At 42.4% G+C, this 21,562-nt stretch overlaps 1 protein-coding gene across 2 annotated transcripts in view; it reads right to left on the bottom strand.

Moving 5' to 3' along the window:
* TMX3 (thioredoxin related transmembrane protein 3) overlaps positions 1-21,562 on the bottom strand; it is a 121,085-nt gene that overhangs the window by 28,724 nt on the left and 70,799 nt on the right. The gene's annotated exons all lie outside the window — the stretch shown is intronic.

The following is a 21,562-nucleotide window of genomic DNA, read 5'->3' as shown; positions in this document are numbered from 1 at the left end:
ATTTGTTAGGTAGTAGGTGTACGCCTGTGTCATAACATGTATACTCATCAGTTTTTAATGGATGTAATTAATAAATATTTTTCCACTTTTTTATGTAATTATTTTGTTGTTTATAATTTAGCACCTTTAAAATCCCATATCCTGTCTCTTTGTTCACTATATTAATTTAGGGGATGATGGTGCCATAAGATTATATATATATATATATAAATATATATATAAATATATAAATATATATATAAATATTATATATATATATATATATATATATATATATATATATATATACACATACATATATATATATATATACATACATATATATATATATATACATATACATATACATACACATATACATACACATACATACATACATACATACATACACACACACACACACACACACATACATACATACATACATACATACACAGATATGCTGATCTCTGCTCACTAATGTTGACTACTTTTGTTGGCTTTAGACAGAAGTGTTTGGCCATAGACTTGAAGTGGTTGAGGGTCCTTATATGCTTGATGGGTATGGGTATGAGAGGGTCAGTGCCTATCAATGCAGACTTATCAGTGCCCATCTGCAGCCTCACCAGTGCCCATCAATGCAGCCTCACCAGTGCCCATCATTGTACCCTGATCTGTGCCCATATGTAGCCTCACCATTGCCCATTAATGCAGCCTGATCTGTGCCCATATGCAGCCTTGCCATTCCCCATCATTGCAGCCTGATCTGTGCCCATATGCAGCCTCGCCACTGGCCATCATTGCAGCCTGATCTGTGGCAGATTACACAGAGGGATCTCCTGTTTACTCAGTGCTCGCGGTCACACACAGTCCCGTCTCCTTCGCTGGCTCTTATGATAGACAGAACACTGGTCCAATGCTGGGATATGTGACGTCTATCCCAAGAACCGGTTTAAGAGGCAGGACTGTGTGTGACTGCGAGCGCCGCAGCCGCAGTTTTTGATAGGAAAGCAGAGGGACTGGTAGGAGCACCAGGAATGTTACACAAATGAAGCAATACAAACAGAACAGGATACTTTATCATACAAGTACATGGTACAGCAGCCACATATCTGGAATATGACATTTTGGACTTATTCTTAATCCTACATATTGTTTAATGTATGTATGCAAAGTAGTTTTTCATAGCAAACAGCCCTTATTTTACGCAAGTCAGACCAGTGAAAGAGAAGTTACCATTAGTCACTATAGGAATTTTTGATCCCGAGCTACATCACTAACCTAGTCCCAAAATACCAACCAAGCCGCTCTCTTCGGTCCTCCCAAGACCTCTTGCTTTCTAGCTCCATTGTTCCCTCCTCCCATGCTCACCTCCAGGATTTCTCCAGAGCCTCGCCCATTCTTTGGAACTCCCTACCCCAATCTGTCCGACAATCTATCCATATTTAGACGATCCCTGAAAACTCTACTTTTTAAAGAAGCCTATCCTGCTTCTAACACACACTGTTTTACTTCCTCCATCAGCTCATCCCTCACAGCCATTATCTTTTTTATCAATTGACCCTCCCTTTTTAGATTGTGAGCTCTATTGAGCAGGGCCCTCTGATTCCTCTTGTACCAAATTGTAATGTAACTGTATTGTCTGCCTTTATTTTGTTAAGCGCTGCGCAAACTGTTGGCGCTATATAAAACCTGTATACTAATAATAATAATAATGAACAAGTCTCTTAACGACTTAAGGACCGGCTCACGTATATATGTCGGCACTTTAAAGATGGATATCTCGGTAACAGCAGCAGCTGCTGCCACAACCGAGATATCCATCTTTTTTGTGAGCTGTCCTGTAAAACGATAACTGTGGTCTGCGTGGTGGATTCGCCGCGAGATCACAGCTATCGGCGGCGGGAGAGGCCCCGCCGCTTACTGGAGCCGTCGGCAGCGGCGGAGGCAATGGGGTCCTTCCTCCTGCTTGGCTGGGATGAGTGAGGGCAAGATGGCCCCCACCCATTTCCATAGCATAGCAGGGCGGAAACGACTTCAAAACGTCACTTCCACTCATGCTTCTTAAAGGCATATTTTCCTGTTGTCATTTTTTCAAATGACAATTTTTTTTTTTATTATTATTGCATTTTAGTCAAAGAATGAGATCTGAGGTCTTTTTGAGCCCCGATCTCATATTTAAGAGGACCTGTCATGCTTTTTTCTATTACAAGGGATGTTTACCTTCCTTGTAATAGGAATAAAAGTGACCCATTTTTTTTTTTTTTTAAAAAGTGTAAAAATTCATAAAATAAGAAAGCGCCACGTCCCGACGAGCTCGCGCACAGAAGCCAACGCATATGTGAGCAGCGCCCGCATATATCAAACCGCACAAGTGAGGTATTGCCGCGATCGTTAGAGCAAGAGCAATAATTCTAGCCCTAGACCTCTGTAACTCAAAAGATGCAACCTATAGAATTTTTTAAACGTCGCCTATGGAGATTTTTAAGGGTAAAAGTTTGATGCCATTCCACGAGCGGGCGCAATTTTGAAGCGTGACATTTTGGGTATCATTTTACTCGGCGTAACATTATCGTTCACAATATAAAAAAAAAATTGGGCTAACTTTACTGTTGTCTTATTTTTGAATTAAAAAAAAATGTGAATTTTTTCCAAAAAAGTGCACTTGTAAGACCGCTGCGCAAATACGGTGTGACAAAAAGTACTGCAATGACCGCCATTTTATTCTCTAGGGTGTTAGAAAAAAATATATATCATTTTGGGGGTTCTAAGTAATTTTCTAGCAAAAAGACCTGTTTTAATCTTGTAAACACATTTGTAGCTGTACTCTCCAAGGTCTGGGAACTTTCGGTTTCATTTTCTTCACCTACTAGGTGAATTCCAGGCTAATGACACTGTCCTGCCTACAAATATCACTGCAGCAATCCTTCAGTGATTAGTCAGCTAGTCATTCTCCAACAAACTGAAAAACCCTCCAGAAGCAGAAACAGCTAATAAGAATGGCACTTGAGAATGGACGCCGTGTTCTATATCTAATACTTTTGGCGATATTCTTGATTAAATTCTTTTTTATATGGTAAGTAAACTATAACTGCATAAGTAGATTTGAATGTTAGAAGTTGCTGTAAGTAAATGTAAATCAGAATTGATACTACTTGTTAGAAATGTAGGCTATGTTCATGTTTAAGTCACTGAACACAGCAACATGTATTCAGCAGGGAGAAATTATCTATCTTTTTTTTATTTGCATGGAACAGATTTTGCATATACACCGTAATATATCTACAAGTCAAACAGTCAAGTAAAACAGAATTGCTTATGTGCAAGAAGCAGAGCTTCTCAGCTCTTCATTGGATGATTGATGGCAATGCAGCCATTGGCTCCCACTGCTGTCAATCAAATCAATGATGTCCGTGGAACCTAGGGCCGGGGAGCAATGATTTTTCAAATTCGGGCACCCATTCAATAGACTCCCATGTTAAACGGAAATTTCTCCGGTAACTTTGGGGACCCTGGTAACAGCCAGCAGCACAGGTCTCCTCTACAAGTGTGCAAAGTTTGGGGGACCTAAGGCCGGGGAGCACTGATTTTTCAAAGCCAGGCACCCCTTCTATATACTCCCATGTTAAACGTAAGTCTAGTCATGGACACAGTGAGGCATGGGCACAGTGAGGCATGCACATGGACACAGTGAGGCATGCAGATGGACAACCTAGGCTTATACTCGAGTCAATATGTTTTCCCAGTTTCTTGTGGTAAAATTAGGTGCCTTGGCTTATATTCGAGTATATAATAGAGATAATACAACACATTTAAGAATTTCCCCAATGGGTTTTTAGGCAGAAAAAACGTCACTCCTGCCCAATGGTACTAAAGGGGAAATAGTTTTTTTTATTGCAAGAAAAAAAAAGGCTTTTTATATATTGCATTTAAGTGTAAATGTGAGACCTGGGGTGTTTTTGACCCCAGATCTCACATTAAAGTGGTCCTGTCATGCTTTTTATATCTATTACAAGAGATGTTTACATTCCTTGTAATAGGAATAAAATTAACAAAATGTTTTTTTTTTTTTTTTAATGAACAGTGTCATATAAAAAATAAAAAGCAAAGTAAATAAGAAAAAAAAAGTGCCCCATCCTGCCGAGCTTGCGTGCAGAAGCGAACGCAATACACAAGTTGTGCCCGCATATGAAAACGGTGATCAAAACACATATGTTAGGTATCGACAAGATCGTTAGAGCAAGAGCAATAATAATAAGACCTCCTCTGTAACTCAAAACTAGTAACCTGTAGAATTGTTTTAAACATCTCCTATGGAGATTTTTAAGAGTCAAAGTTTGTAACCATTCCACAAGAGGGCTCAATTTTGAAGCATGTTAGATATCAATTTACTCGGCGTAACATTATCGTTCACAATATAAAAAAAAAAAATTGGGCTTTGTATTACTGTTTTATTATTATTTTTTTTATTAAAAAAAAGGGTATTTTTTCCAAACAAATTGCGTTTGTAAGACCGCTGCACAAATACGGTGTGTCAAAGTATTGCAATGATCGCCATTTTTTTTCCTCTAGGGTGTCTGGAAAAAAAATTATTATTATATATATATATATATATGGCTGTTACCGATTACAATTTTCGTGTTCGATTAATTGTTTTTTTTAAATCGACTAATTTCGATTAATTATAACGCACATACATTTTTCGGATCACCACCATATATAGTCCCCACTGTAATATTCACAGACATCTCCCCACTGTAATATCCACAGACATCTCCCCCAACTGTAATATCCACAGACATCTCCCCTAACTAATATCCACAGACATCTCCCCCACTGTAATATCCACAGACATCTCCCCTAACTAATATCCACAGACATCTCCCCCACTGTAATATCCACAGACATCTCCCCCAACTAATATCCACAGACATCTCCCCCACTGTAATATCCACAGACATCTCCCGCCACTGTAATATCCACAGACATCTCCCCCACTGTAATATCCACAGACATCTCCCCCACTGCAATATCCACAGACATCTCCCCCACTGTAATATCCACATACATCTCCCCCACTGTAAGATCCACAGACATCTCCCCCACTGTAATATCCACAGACATCTCCCCTAACTAATATCCACAGACATCTCCCCCACTGTAATATCCACAGACATCTCCCGCCACTGTAATATCCACAGACATCTCCCGCCACTGTAATATCCACAGACATCTCCCGCCACTGTAATATCCACAGACATCTCCCGCCACTGTAATATCCACAGACATCTCCCCCACTGTAATATCCACAGACATCTCCCCCACTGTAATATCCACAGACATCTCCCCCACTGTAATATCCACAGACATCTCCCCACTGTAATATCCACAGACATCTCCCGCCACTGTAATATCCACAGACATCTCCCGCCACTGTAATATCCACAGACATCTCCCCCACTGTAATATCCACAGACATCTCCCGCCACTGTAATATCCACAGACATCTCCCCCCACTGTAATATCCAGACATTCCCCCCACTGTAATATCCACAGACATTCCCCCCACTGTAATATCCACAGACATCACCCCCACTGTAATATCCACAGACATCACCCCCACTGTAATATGGTCCACATCTCCCCCACTGTATAGGAAGATTAGTGCTTGCTTAGTCTTACCAGAGAAGCTGGCCGAACACGAGCAGTTGAGGCCGGGTGATAACGTCAGCGCGCCGCTTTAGGCTCACCTAGGCCACCGCTGGGTGGACCAAGATGGCTGCCGCTCTGGGAGCTAGGCCGAAGCCGCGGCCTTTCCTACGGCCGAGGCAGCAGGGGAGCTCCGCAGACCACGTGGTGTGCCGATCCGCATATGTTGACCCGTTTGGATCACGGATCATTTACAGTACGATCCGTTGTACCACTAGTACCGATCAAAAGCATTTTGATTGATCAAAATGTTTTACGATTAATCGAGGAATTAATCTTTCATTTCCACAGCCCTAATACATATACACACATATAAATGTTTGGGGGTTCTATGTAATTATCTAGCAAAAAATAAATAAAAATAATGATTTTAACTTGTAAACAGATCTCAAAAAGAAGTTTGGTCCTAAGTAGTTAAGCAAAAACAATTATCAAAGTACAGTAAGGCTCTATGCACACTGGGCTTAAAAACACGTCTGTTCTCTTGAGGGTAAAAAAAAAACGCTCCTATAGAGCATTTGGTGTACACAATTTAGACGAGTTTAGGAGAATTTCTGGGGGTTTTTTTGGCAATAAACTCCAATCAAATTAGAACCAGAAAGTTTTTGTTCTGCTTTTAAGGCTCCCTGCACACTGGCAAAGATTCTACAGACGTTTTTTCCCCTGCCTGTAGAAGTACCTCTATTGTATTCTATCGGTCTTTGCACATTATGACGGCTACAGGCATTTTCTGACAGGGACATTCAGAGGCAGGGGAAAAAAAACCTTCTCGATCCCGTTTTCTGGAGAAGTTTAGGAGCTGTAAAAACGTCAATCACTCCTAAACTCCTGTTATCCCTTGTGAATGTCAAGTTTCAATGTTATTTGGGAGTTAATTGTTGCAGAGGGGAGTGTTATTAAAGGGGTTGTAAAGGAATTTTTTTGTTTCGCCTAAATAGCTTCCTTTATCTTAGTGCAGTCCTCCTTCACTTACCTCATCCTTCGATTTTGCTTTTAAATGTCCTTATTTCTTCTGAGAAATCCAAAATTCCTGTTCTTTTGTCTGTAACTCCACACAGTAATGCAAGGCTTTCTCCCTGGTGTAGAGAAAGCCTCTTGAGGGGGAGGGGGCGAGCAGGCAAGTCAGGACACTCTCTACTTTGCAGATAGAGAAAGTAGCTGTGTGTTAGTGGGCGTCCTGACACTCCTGCTCGCCCCCTCCCCCCTCAAGAGGCTTTTTCCACACCGGGGAGAAAGCCTTGCATTACGTACTGTGTGGAGTTACAGACAGAAGAACAGGAAGTGAGGATTTCTCAGAAGAAATAAGGACATTTAAAAGCAAAATCGAAGGATGAGGTAAGTGAAGGAGGACTGCACTAAGGTAAAGGAAGCTATTTAGGGAAAAAAAATTCCTTTACAACCCCTTTAAGTGCAAAAAACGCCTGTAAACTCAAACGCTCATAAACTCGCCTAAACTTTGTACAATATGCTCTGAATTTGCATGTAATATGCTTTTAATCGTCCTAATGTGCATGGACACATTAGATAACATTGAGCGGATTCTACTGGCAAAACACAAAACTCCCGTAAAGGCAAAGTTTTTTAAGACAGAGTGCATGGAGCCTGATGCCGCGTACACACAATCATTTTTCGGGTTGTTAAAAAAGGCAGTTTTTCAGGTTCTAGAAAAAACAAAGTTTTTTTCAACCCGATCATTCAAACGGCCTTGCCTACACACGATCGTGAAAAAAAATGCTCTAGCAAAGCGCGGTGACGTACAACACGTACAACGGCACTATAAAGGGGAAGTTCCATGCGGATGGCGCCACCCTTGGGGCTGCTTTTGCTGATTTCATGTTAGTAAAAGACAATTTGCGCTTTTCAGTCTGTTACTGCGTGATGAATGTGCTATCTCCATTACGAACGCTAGTTTTACCAGAAGGAGCGCTCCCGTCTCATAACTTGCTTCTTAGCATGCGTAGATTTTTAACGTCGTTAAAGCCCACACACGACCATTTTTTAACTACAACCTTAAAAAATAGAGCATGCTCGAATTTTCTTTTGCCCATTTTTTAGAACCCGAAAAATGCTCTGAAGCCCACACACAATCGTTTTTAATGACATTAAAAAAAAAACGTAATTTTTTACAACCCGAAAAACGATCGCGTGTACGTGGCATAACAGAAAAAAATCTTTCATTGTTCTAGCATCTCTAATCTGCTGAGCAGTGAAAGGTGACTAGTAGTTACGGATTACTGCACACTAAATATCATTAAACATTACTCTAACTCTCCACACCCTTGACTGGTTGCCAGGCAGATTAGGAATTCAATGAAAGCAACTGTGTTGAAAGACATACTGTATAAGGGGAAGAAAGTTGCCACTGCTGACCTCCTTTTGAAAATGTTAGATTTCTGGTTGTCATTTAGGTCACTCTGCTCTCAATAGTCTCCGAGTCACTCTCCCTGAACCCTGAAGTACACAGGTGTTCTTGCTTACCTGTTGCATGCCAGTTCTATAGCCATAATTCTAAATTCTTTATGTCTATCTGCAGTTTCTTAAAGTGGTTTTAAAGGCTGAAGGTTTTTTTACCTTCATGCAAAAAAAAACAAAAAAACTTCTGTGTGCAGCAGCCCCACCCCCCAAAAATACTTACCTGAGCACCATCTTGATCCAGCGATGTGCATGAGAGCATTGGCTCTCCTGGGGCTCTCCCTTCTCATTGGCTGAGACAGTAAATCACAGCCAGTGAGCCAATGAGGAGAGAGGGGGAGGGCCAAGCCACGGCTCCAGAGCAGGTAAGTATGACATGTTTGTTATTTTTATTTTATTTTTGCCTTTAATATTACTTTAAAGCTTTGAATCTTGACAACAATATGTGTTACATTGTATTCTGTTGAAGCATGTATAAGGCTTGTCCTTTGATCACAATGTTGGCTACATTTTTACTGGTGCAGTGCAGAAATGCTTGCTGATGCAATGCAGTGCCATGTATTCTTACTGGTAAACCAACCCACCTTGCCAATGCACCTGCATTGCGGTATACTACAGTACATAGTAAACCACTACTGTGTGTTGTGGTGTGCCACCTCACAAAAAAAGATGCAGGTCAATTTTCTGGGTTTTGGTAGCCCAAATAAAATAGACTACCTTAAACAATACATTACCGAGCCCATTTCTCAGATTTTTTTGTTCACACGTTAAAAACTGTTGTCACACCGTATTTGCGCAGCGGTCTTACAAACGCAGTTTTTTGGGAAAAAATACAACAGTTTTTTGGGGAAAAAATACAACAGTAAAGTTAGCCCATTTTTTTTATATTGTGAAAGATAATGTTACGCCGAGTAAATTGATACCCAACATGTCACGCTTCAAAATTGCGCCCGCTCGTGGAATGGCGACAAACTTTTACCCTTTAAAATCTCCATAGGTTGCATGTTTTGAGTTAGAGGAGGTCTTGGGCTAGAATTATTGCTCTCACTCTACCGATACCTCACATGTGTGGTTTGAACACCAGTTTCATATGCAGGCGCTACTCACGTATGCGTTCACTTCTGCACGCGAGATCGGCGGGACAGGGCGCGTTTAAAAATGTATTTATTTTTCTTATTTATTTTACTTATTTTTTTTTTTCACTGTTCTTTAAAAAAAAAAAAAATTGTCACTTTTATTCCTATTAACCTGTAACTATCCCTTGTAACAGAAAAAAGCATGACAGGTCCTCTTAAATATGAGATCTGGGGTCCAAAAGACCTCAGATCTCATATTTACACTAAAATGCAATAAAAAAAAAATGTAATTTGAAAAAAAAAAAAATTATAATAAAATGTTCCTTTAAGAGCTATGGTTTGAAGTGACGTTTTGATGTCGCTTCCGCCCTGCAATGACAAGGAGACGGGCGGGGGCCATCTTTCCCACTCATCTCCATGTCAGGCTAGGGACAGGTCTGGATCTCCTCCGCTGTTACCGACGGCCACCGTAAGCGGCGGAGGGCACCGGAGTGCAGCAGAAGGGGGGCCCTCTCCCGCCGCCGATAAAAGTGATCTTGCGGCGAATCCGCAGCAGAAACCACTATTATCTGAAAGAGAACCACCATCACTTATAGAGGATACCAGGGTTATGGTATCTAGCTGCTACCAGAACAACGGTATTCCTCTTCAAAGAGAGGACGTTTATAGTCGTACGGCAGGAAGGAAATGGTTAAATGAAACACACAGAATCATTTATGTAAGGTAACGCAACACACCAGCATGAATGGATCCTAATGCACCCAATGCATCCTACACACGATCGGAATTTCCAACAACAAAACCCTGGAGGTTTTTTTCGACTGAATTTTGTCTCAAACTTGTGTTGCATACACACAGTCACACAAATGTTGTCGGAATTTCCAAACGCCAAGAACGCGGTGATGTACCACACTACGACGAGCTGAGAAATATGAAGTTCAATGATTCCGAGCATGCAAAGGATTTTTGTGCGTCGGAATTGCAATACGGACGATCAGAATTTCCGACAAGAACTTTTGCTGTCGGAAAATTTGAGAACCAGCTCTCAAATTTTTGCTGTCGGAAATTCCAACAGAAAATGTCCGATGGGTCCTACACATGGTCGGAATTTCCGACCAAAAGCTTACATCACATTTTCCTTTTAAAACGAAAAACGTTTTGGGCAATTTGGAAAAAAAAACATTTTTTTTTTTAATAAATTTGTATTTTTAAAGCATTAAACAATTTTCAGTATACAATAGAAAAACGTTTGTACTAAAAAAAAACAAAAAAAAACGACAATGAGTCAGGCAATTTGAGTAGAGACAAAGTTATTCCACAGTCATCAGGCCGATAGCTGACGTGCAAAATGAATAATGGATGATGACATAGATACATCACTATTCACAGAGCTGGAATTCCCCCTTCCTCATGCTAAGTCTATTGTCAGCGATCACAGCTGGGAGGAGGGCGTTACTGCTGTGCTTTATGTGAGGTTCAAGATGGCTTACAGGTCATCCTCAGCAAAAAAAAAAAAGCCTTCAGTATTATAGGATTATTGTGGATAAACTTATATACAAGAGATGTTTATTTAATACTTTCTCCATCATTTTACATTTTAGCTCACATTTGCCATGCAGAGCAACTATCTATGTCCATATGGAAAACCACCCCATGCGTCAATACCTAAAAATAGAAGTCAACAGCTCCAACGAGGATCTGATCGAGACCATCAAGACACTTAAATTTGTTTTGCCGGGTAACTACACACAACGTGAAACCAGCATAAACGACAGAATAAAACTTTCCTATATTATATTAGTACCAGCAAAAGAACCATTCGATTCAGACGTTATAAAAAAGATCTTCGAACAAATGTTATTAAAGGTTCATGAAAAACTTGGATGGTCACTAGTACAACCCATGTCACTAAGCGACTCCTTTAATCTTGTTTTGCAGAGAAAATGCTTGGCTGGTTTACTTATGTCTACATTATGGTAAATGTATTTATCTGGGGAGGTTGCAGTCAGTGCAAACTCTTAAAGACGATGATATGACCAGTTGTACTTGACTGCCTCCTATCTATCCTAGTAACAGAAACATCTGTGCATTACCAAGACGTTGGGAAAAAGACACCCAGAGGTATACTTCTCCGATTCACCCCCTCTTCTACTGGCCTGAATGACGGACAATGCCCATACACATGAAATGATTATGGACTAATCTGACGTAAGGCAGCCTACAACTCTGAGGACACATCTGCACAAACATTCTTGGGCCTACAAACTGCATAACAAGGCATTTATGCCACTGCGCCTAAAGCAATTGCTTGGATCCTCCAGATGCCTTCTCCGATCTAATAGTACATTTAAAACTGTAGATGGAAGATACTGTATGTCCTTCATTTTAAAACTTGAAAGCCATAAGCACCTTAGTAGGGAATGCATATAGAAAATTACCAAGTACTCGCCGATACCGATTACTGATACTTTTTAAATGTGGCAGTGGCACATATATCCGTTTTTTTTATAATTTATTGTTTTAATTATTTATTTTTACAATTTATTTTTTGTTATTTTATTCGTTTTTTTTTACAATGCTTTCTTCTAAGGGGTATAAGACGTATCAGTGTGTTTTTTATTAAAATTGCTATTATTTTTTCCAATTTATTTTTTTATTATTTATTGCAATTTTTTATTTTTATCAGCCCTGTTGGGGGGCTTTGGTGAGATATTAGGGGTCTTAACCACTTAAGCCCCGGACCATATTGCTGCCTAAAGACCCAAGGGGTTTTTACAGTTCGGGACTGTGTCGCTTTAACAGACAATTGCGCGGTCGTGCGACGTGGCTCCCAAACAAAATTGGCGTCCTTTTTTCCCCACAAATAGAGCTTTCTTTTGGTGGTATTTGATCACCTCTGCGGTTTTTATTTTTTGCGCTATAAACAAAAATAGAGCGACAATTTTGAAAAAAATGCAATATTTTTTACTTTTTGCTGTAATAAATATCCCCCAAAAACATATATAAAAACATTTTTTTTTCCTCAGTTTAGGCCGATACGTATTCTTCTACCTATTTTTAGTAAAAAAAATCGCAATAAGCGTTTATCGATTGGTTTGCGCAAAATTTATAGCGTTTACAAAATAGGGGATAGTTTTATTGCATTTTTATTAATTTTTTTTTTTTTACTACTAATGGCGGCGATCAGCGATTTTTTTCGTGACTGCGACATTATGGCGGACACTTCGGACAATTTTGACACATTTTTGGGACCATTGTCATTTTCACAGCAAAAAATGCATTTAAATTGCATTCTTTATTGTGAAAATGACAGTTGCAGTTTGGGAGTTAACCACAGGTGGCGCTGTAGGAGTTAGGGTGCACCTAGTATGTGTTTACAACTGTTTGGGGGTGTGGCTGTAGGAATGACGTCATCGATCGTGTCTTCCCTATAAAGGGAATGACGCGATCGATGCGCCGCCATAGTGAAGGACGGGGAAGCCGTGTTTACACACGGCTCTCCTCGTTCTTCAGCTCCGGGGAGCGATCGCGACGGAGCGGCTATAAACAAATAGCCGCGCCGTGGTCCCGGATCGCTCCCCGAGCGGACCCGACCTCCGCATGTAGCGGGGGGGGGTCCCGATCGGACCCCCCACCCGCTAATAGGCGAGGACGTACCTATACGCCCATGTGCCTGTACGTGCCATATTGTGGACGTATATGTACATGCGGGGGTCGGGAAGTGGTTAAAAGACCGCTGACATCTCCCATTTGAGACAGAGAAAGGGACTGAGGATAGACATTCCCCAGTCCCTTTCTCAGCAGCACTTAAAATGAATGGAGAGAAGACAGCGGCTCCTCTCCATTCATAAACGGAGACAACATAATCACAGGTTACGATGTTTCAGTTATGTGAATGGACAGAGTCAGTGATCACTGACTCTGTTCATTCGCAAAAAAAAGGAGCCGGGTATAGCGGCTCCTACCTCCGCTCTCCATCCTGACAGATCAAGGACAGAGGGGGACACGGAGCAGAACAGAGGGGGACACGGAGCAGAACAGAGGGGGACACGGAGCAGAATAGAGGGGGACACGGAGCAGAACAGAGGGGGACACGGAGCAGAACAGAGGGGGACACGGAGCAGAACAGAGGGGGACACGGAGCAGAACAGAGGGGGACACGGAGCAGAACAGAGGGGGACACGGAGCAGAACAGAGGGGGAGACGGAGCAGAACAGAGGGGGACACGGAGCAGAACAGAGGGGGACACGGAGCAGAACAGAGGGGGACACGGAGCAGAACAGAGGGGGACACGGAGCAGAATAGAGGGGGACACGGAGCAGAACAGAGGGGGACACGGAGCAGAACAGAGGGGGACACGGAGCAGAACAGAGGGGGACACGGAGCAGAACAGAGGGGGACACGGAGCAGAACAGAGGGGGACATGGAGCAGAACAGAGGGGGACACGGAGCAGAACAGAGGGGGACACGGAGCAGAACAGAGGGGGACACGGAGCAGAACAGAGGGGGACACGAAGCAGAACAGAGGGGGACACGAAGCAGAACAGAGGGGGACACGGAGCACGAAGGATTGCTGACGGGTCTGCCGGACAGTAGATGGCAGTGTTCAATGAGTAGCAAGATGGCCCCCGTTGGTTTCTGGGGCCAGCGTGACATTAAGCTGCCTACATTCTTATGCCTCGTACACACAATCGCGATTTCCGAGAAGAAAACATGTTTTTTTTTCAGCAGGAAAACGGCTGAAATTTGTCTTGCATACACTTGGTCACACTAATCTTTTCTGAAATTCCAAACGTCAAGAACGTGGTGACGTACAACGAGCCGAGATCAATGAAGTTCAATAGGCAGTTCAGCTCTTCTGCTTGATTCTGAGCATGCACGATTTTTTGTGCGTCGTAATTGCATACAGACGAACGCAATTCACAACAGGGATTTTTTCTGGCACGAAAATTGAGATCCTGCTCTTAATCTTTTCTTGGCCGGAATTCGGACAGAAAGTGTGATGGAGCATACACACAGCCGGAATTTGCGACAAAAGGCTCAGATCTCACTTTTGTCTTTGGAAATCGCAATCGTGTGTACGAGGCATTAAGTTTGCATTGGATGCAAGTCGGATGTTTGCAACTTGGCGACTGCTTGTATTTAATTTTTAAGTAAGGCAAGAGAGTTAAAGCACCAGTACTTAAACCCCTTTGAGACGCTACTGGTGAGATATCTGTGTTTGTGATCCAGGGAATTGCAGATCTGCTGTGACCACTATGAAGGTTTTGCACTCTAATGCAACAGGAGGTGCCGGAGTACGAAAAGTTGGATGGAAAACACTCAACTCTCCCAAGTGGGCAATAAAAGAGCCTGAAATTATGATAGGAAGATATCTCTTTTGGTGTAAAAAAGAGGATGTAAAACATACTAAATTCTATTTAACTGGTTTACCCATATTCGTAATTATTATGTACAGCTGTACTAGGTCCCCCAGTTGTCTAATGCTATGATGTAGAAATGTTTACTTAAGTCATATACATTACAGAAAGAAGCCTGAAAATCTCTACCATAATGTAACATGGCAATGAATAAACTGGAAGCTCCATATGACACATGCTATGTGTAAAAAACACAGGGCCTGATCCACAAAAGGGATACGCCGGCGTATCTACTGATACGCCATTGTATCCCTGTTTCTATCTATCTATGGAACTGATCCACAGAATCAGTTTCACATAGATAGGCAGAAGATCCGACATGTGTAGGGGACTTTCACTGTCGGATCTTAGGATGCAGTACCGCAGCCGCCGCTGGGGGCATTTCTCGTCGGAATCCAGCGTCGGTATGCAAATTAGCACTTATGGAGATCCACAAAGCTTTTACGCTTCGTTTTTTCTCCGTAAGTATTAGTTTGCCGTCGCAAAATTAGGGCTGCTTTTACAAAGTGTAAAGATAGTACACCATGTAAAAGTAGACCCTTCTTTCCCGCGACGCTGTCAAATTTTTTTTTTTATTATTTTTTTTCCCGCCGCATCTCTTTTTTTTCCCCGACGCAACTTTTTTTACCCGGCGCGATTCACAAAACTCGGCGGAACGTAATTTCGCGCAATGCACGTCGGGAAAATCGCGTCGGGAGCATGCGCAGTACGTCCGGCGCGGGAGCGCGCCTAATTTAAATGGGACTCGCCCCATTAGATTAGGAACGCCTTGCGCCGGACGGATTTAAGTTACACCTCTCAAAATTTCTAGGTAAGTGCTTTGCGGATCGGGCACTTAGGTAGAGATTTTGCGGCGGTGTAACTTAAACGGGAAAAAATTAAGTTACGCCGTGTTTTTGTGGATCAGGCCCACAGTACTTAGCTGCCAGCAGTAGTAAAAGGGCCATTAGAAACACTGAGTCTCTCAGCGATAAATAATTAGGATTATACTTGTAATTATATTATTATACTTGTAACCGTTGCATGTAAAATGTTCCGAATACAAACTGGGAATGTCAAACTGATTTTTTTTTTACATACAATTTTTTTTATATATATAATGTATATATTATATTTATTTACAAGTATTTATTGCAGTTTGTTTTCAGTGAATATTTATTATATAATTGTGGCATTTTATTTACTATAATAGATTTTCTAGTTTTCTAATTGGTAAATCATTGTTGAATGGTTAATCATTTCTCTAGTCTAGTATGTCATGTATTGTTATGTGCTTGCCTGCACCAGATAGTCATGCACAATAGTTATGTTGGCAATAAAAGAATGAGCAAATGATTTCCTGTGGTGTAGAGTATGTTCCTCTTTATTCTGTAATAAAACGTGCTAATGTAAAAATCTCCCGCTTTAGATTTTTAAAGCGGATCTCCCGTGGCCTTTTTTTTTTACTTTGGCATACAATTATTTAAGGCGTATCAAAAGAGTACTCACTCTTCTGCTGTTTTTAGTCATCTGCTTTCTGATTTCGTCTGAAATTATAACTTATATTTTCTTTGTAAAGCCGTTTCCATTTTGCTTGTGGGAATGAGAAGCCCACAAGCACTTACTTCCTTGTTGCAGTGAATGCTGATCTCCCAGCATTCACCGCTCGTTCCCGCGCATGCTCAGTTCCGTCGCCGCCGTCTTGCTACACCCCGCACTCCTGCACAGTAATGATAGAGTGAGAAGGGGGCAAGCGGACATATTGTTACACCCACCAGAGTTTTAGATTTCAGTTATTTTCAACACAAAACAGAGCTTATGTGCTTAAATACAGTATTTGGAAATCTGACGGACTGTTTACATCAGGGGTCTCCAAACATTCTAAACAAAGGGCCGGTTTATTGTCCTTCAGACTCTTGGAGGGCCGGACTTTGGCCAGCGGGAGTGAAAATGTTCCTGGCATCAGTGGGAGTAAACATTTGGTATTAGGGGGAGAAATTGTGCCCCATTGTTGGTATCATAGGGGGGATTAGTGCCCCAATGTCGGTGTCAGATGGCAGAATAGTTTAAATGGTAGAGCCGCGCTTAAGAACCACTAGTTGGAGATATGTAGCAGTAGTGGTGGTGTGTAGTACGTGTGGTATGTTGGATAGATAAACCAAACAGAAAATAAGACTGTAATAAGACTGCAGCCCCCCCGAAATGTAATCCCCTAGAGCAGTGGTTCTCAACCTGGGGGTCGGGACCCCCTTGGGGGTCAAACAAAGATTTGCCAGGGGTCCCCAAAACCTGGGCTGTTCCTGAAGCCTGCGGCCGGCCCACTCAGCCTCTTCACAGCCGCCCCTTCAGTTCATGGCATAGCTGGGGGGCAGGGACTAGAGGTCAACTGACTGGTGAGGAATGTGAAGTGGGAGAGGATGAAGGAGACCCTAGCTGCTGATTTCAGCATAGGTGTCACTGCTACGAGAAACCACAAAGTCGGAGACACAGTGAGTAACACTACCCGTGATTAGAGTTGCCCTTAAAAGGCCCCACTACAGTTCTCAGATAAGCAGATGACCTTGATCAAGAGCACCTAAGTTAGCTGATCCCAACTCCCCACCAGCACTGCCACTGATTCCAACTCCCCGCCAGCACTGCCACTGATCCCAACTCCCCGCCAGCACTGCCACTGATCCCAACTCCCCGCCAGCACTGCCACTGATCCCAACTCCCCGCCAGCACTGCCACTGATCCCATACTCACCACCAGGGAGTAAGAGAAGGAATAAAAATAGAGACTATATGGAAGGGTGAGGAAAAAAGGGGGAGAAACAAAGAAAAAGGGAGAGAAAGAATAAGAGAAAGAACTAGAAAGATGCCTAGAGAGGGATGGGGATAACAAACAAGAAATTACGATAGAGAGAGATAAAAGGGAAAGAAAAGAGGAACAAAGAGAGAGAGAGAGTGGTACATCCTAAAATATACTATAGGGGTTTTAATACTGTACAAGTGGAAGGGACTCAGGGAGTGCTAAATGTCCGTGGGTTAGGGGCGCAAATTACTTGTCTTGGGTGCCGACAACCCACGATAGGAAAATAATTTTACCGTTAGGAGTCCCCACAACTTGGGACATTTTATCAAGGGGTCACGGCACTAGACAGGTTGAGAACCACTGCCCTAGAGGATACAGAAAGAGAATAGTAGAGATATGGGGGTGATGGCGCTGTCTCTAGTGGAGGCTAAGAGTACCGGAAAGTCGGTACGTTGACTGTAATCTGACCCCTGTAAGACCTATAGCTGGTGGGTCTGTGACGATATAGTGCCTCAGTGTACTGCTCATGTGAGAAGCAGTAAAATAAAATAAAATAAATAAAATAATGATATGCCAGTGATAAAGTGAGTGTGGCTCCCAGTCACGAGTGTTGCTATGTAGTTATAAACGCATCAGGTAAGCATTACATAAACACGTGCAAATCAAATAAAAATTACCAAACGTTGAGTGTATAAACAATAATGAGTGATACTATGTAGTATCCACCTGTCAGCAATAGTGCTATAGGTCTACATGTATCCAAAAAATAAAAATATCAATATCAAAATGATGAAAATAAGCAAATGCTAAATAAATAGTCCAGTGAATAAAAATAGGAACAATAGTCCATGCAAAATCAATCAAAAGTTATTTGTGACCATGTGTTTTCCAAACAGAGTGAGTAGTCACAATATGCAGTTGTGCAGCTTTACGCAGTGGGTCCGGTGCTCCCCCTCCTGGGTCCCCACTCACCAGAGGCACTCACCCCTGCAGGGGTAAAGTGCATATAAGTAGATGGTGTCCAAACGGCTCAGCTCCTCGCCTGTCCGTGTTCTCCGGATAGATCCTCTAGTCCAGATGGTACCAGACTTCCTGGGTATCCAAGTTCCTCCAGGGAAAAAAAGGACTCTCATAGAGTAGTAGGTTCAAAGTACCAGGGGTTCATTTTTATTAGTAGTGCAGCCGTGTATCTGGCTTCCACTTAGGCAGATTGTACAAAAAAATCAATTAAAACATAAAAGTAAGATATAAAAGAAACTGGGACCAAGTTCCAATAAAAATGACTAAAAACAAAACAAAATGAATACAAGTGGGCAGCTATCCAGTGATAGCAAGCTTCCCTGCACAGCACTCGAGCCGGTATCGAAAGTCAGCGCCAGCCTGGGAACGGCGTGCGTTCCACCAAATGATCAGCTGGTTGATCCGGAAGTGCGTGCAGGCGTGCGTGTATCCGCTTTACGCACGTTTCGTTCTATTACGTCTTCTGAAGCGGGTACACGCATACCGCTGCTGATGATTTAAATAGCCGGCGTCATCATGGAAAGAGCCCTCCCACTTAACGGCGATAGCCAATCAGGGTTTTAAATGGAAATTTTCCCATCCAATCGGGTCAGTTTTGTAAATGTCCCTGGACGTCTCTAGTTTCCATGGTGTGCATAAAGGGGAGTAGATGTCGAAATATTGCTGGGCAAAGGAAACCATAACTACCCTCATAGGGTGAGCACCCTAAGGGTACAGTAAGTATGCGCGCTAGCTATGAGATAACTCAGAGGGCAGGTAGGTCAATGATATAACATACAATGAAACTCCATGATTCATATATGCATATACCACACCACACAGCCCCTGCTTTCCCTCATGTTCCTAGCTATGGGTCATTGTACCCATTCTGTCCCCCATGTTTCATTGTATGTTATATCATTGACCTAGCCGCCCTCTGAGTTATCTCATAGCTAGCGCGCATACTTACTGTACCCTTAGGGTGCTAACCCTATGAGGGTAGTTATGGTTTCCTTTGCCCAGCAATATTTCGACATCTACTCCCCTTTATGCACACTTATGACCAATCATGCCCCTTGCACTAAGTCACCCTCATACTAAGTGTACTTACTGACCTCCAGGTGGAACCATTTGGGTTAGGGCACTTATTTCCCTTCCCTGATTTGGTATACAACATGGGTAATGGCATCTATGGGATATCACTCTAACCACCCTTGTCCATTGAATTAGGGATAACGCTGGATGTCTAATATACCTTTGGACAAATGCATGTATGGTCCGTCCACACCGCGCACTAGTATATTTGGTTTATTATTTTTTACTTACTTACACATATTGTATGCTGCCCCCGTTTGGCCTACCCACTGCAGCTGTGACTGCACATCTCATCACTGCCTGCACGGGCTGCATATGAACCTTCGGTCTACACAACCCTTCTAGCAAAACCAGGATGTTGTTGCATGAATTGTTTAACCATGTCTGTCTAAGCAAGCGTTCACCATGGAAACTAGAGACGTCCAGGGACATTTACCAAACTGACCCGATTGGATGGGAAAATTTCCATTAAAACCCTGATTGGCTATCGCCGTTAAGTGGGAGGGCTCTTTCCATGATGACGCCGGCTATTTAAATCATCAGCAGCGGTATGCGTGTACCCGCTTCAGAAGACGTAATAGAACGAAACGTGCGTAAAGCGGATACACGCACGCCCGCACGAAATTCCGGATCAACCAGCTGATCATTTGGTGGAACGCACGCCCTTCCCAGGCTGGCGCTGACTTTCGATACCGGCTCGAGTGCTGTGCAGGGAAGCTTGCTATCACTGGATAGCTGCCCACTTGTATTAATTTTGTTTTGTTTTTAGTCATTTTTATTGGAACTTGGTCCCAGTTTCTTTTATATCTTACTTTTATGTTTTAATTGATTTTTTTGTACAATCTGCCTAAGTGGAAGCCAGATACACGGCTGCACTACTAATAAAAATTAACCCCTGGTATTTTGAACCTACTACTCTATGAGAGTCCTTTTTTTCCCTGGAGGAACTTGGATACCCAGGAAGTCTGGTACCATCTGGACTAGAGGATCTATCCGGAGAACACGGACAGGCGAGGAGCTGAGCCGTTTGGACACCATCTACGTATATGCACTTTACCCCTGCAGGGGTGAGTGCCTCTGGTGAGTGGGGACCCAGGAGGGGGAGCACCGGACCCACTGCGTAAAGCTGTACAACTGCATATTGTGACTACTCACTCTTTTTGGAAAACACATGGTCACGAATAACTTTTGATTGATTTTGCATGGACTATTGTTCCTATTTTTATTCACTGGACTATTTATTTAGCATTTGCTTATTTTCATCATTTTGATATTGATATTTTTATTTTTTGGATACATGTAGACCTATAGCACTATTGCTGACAGGTGGATACTACATAGTATCACTCATTATTGTTTATACACTCAACGTTTGGTCATTTTTATTTGATTTGCACGTGTTTATGTAATGCTTACCTGATGCGTTTATAACTACATAGCAACACTCGTGACTGGGAGCCACACTCACTTTATCACTGGCATATCATTATTTTATTTATTTTATTTTATTTTACTGCTTCTCACATGAGCAGTACACTGAGGCACTATATCGTCACAGACCCACCAGCTATAGGTCTTACAGGGGTCAGATTACAGTCAACGTACCAACTTTCCGGTACTCTTAGCCTCCACTAGAGACAGCGCCATCACCCCCATATCTCTACTAGATGGCAGAATAGTGTCTCGTATCAGTGGGAGGGATAGTGCTCCAAGGGCCGGATAAAGGCCGGATAAAGGCAAGCAAAGGGCCACATCCGGCCCTCGGGCCGCAGTTTGGAGACCACTGGTTTACATGTTAAATGTGAAAAGCAGCAGCAAACCTTCTGACTTTACATGGTTGCTAATGTGACAGAACCCCTCTGATTCACCGCTCCTAAAGCGCTGCAAAGAAGCTGCTTGCAGGACTATTTTTAATGCCCTGCCAGCGCAGCACCTCAGTGTGAAAGCACTCGGGCTTTCACATTGGGATTGCAGATGCAGTTTCTTTCAGGCGCTTTACAGCTGCTTTTTTTAACGCTAAAGCACCCGAAAAATGCCCCAGTGTGAAAGGGGTCTCAGTGTGAAAGCACTCAGGCTTTTACATTGGGATTGCAGATGCAG

The sequence above is a fragment of the Rana temporaria genome, chromosome 5 (assembly GCF_905171775.1).
Source record: "Rana temporaria chromosome 5, aRanTem1.1, whole genome shotgun sequence".
Lineage (NCBI taxonomy): Eukaryota > Metazoa > Chordata > Amphibia > Anura > Ranidae > Rana > Rana temporaria.
This window is presented reverse-complemented; position numbering and strand designations above follow the sequence as displayed.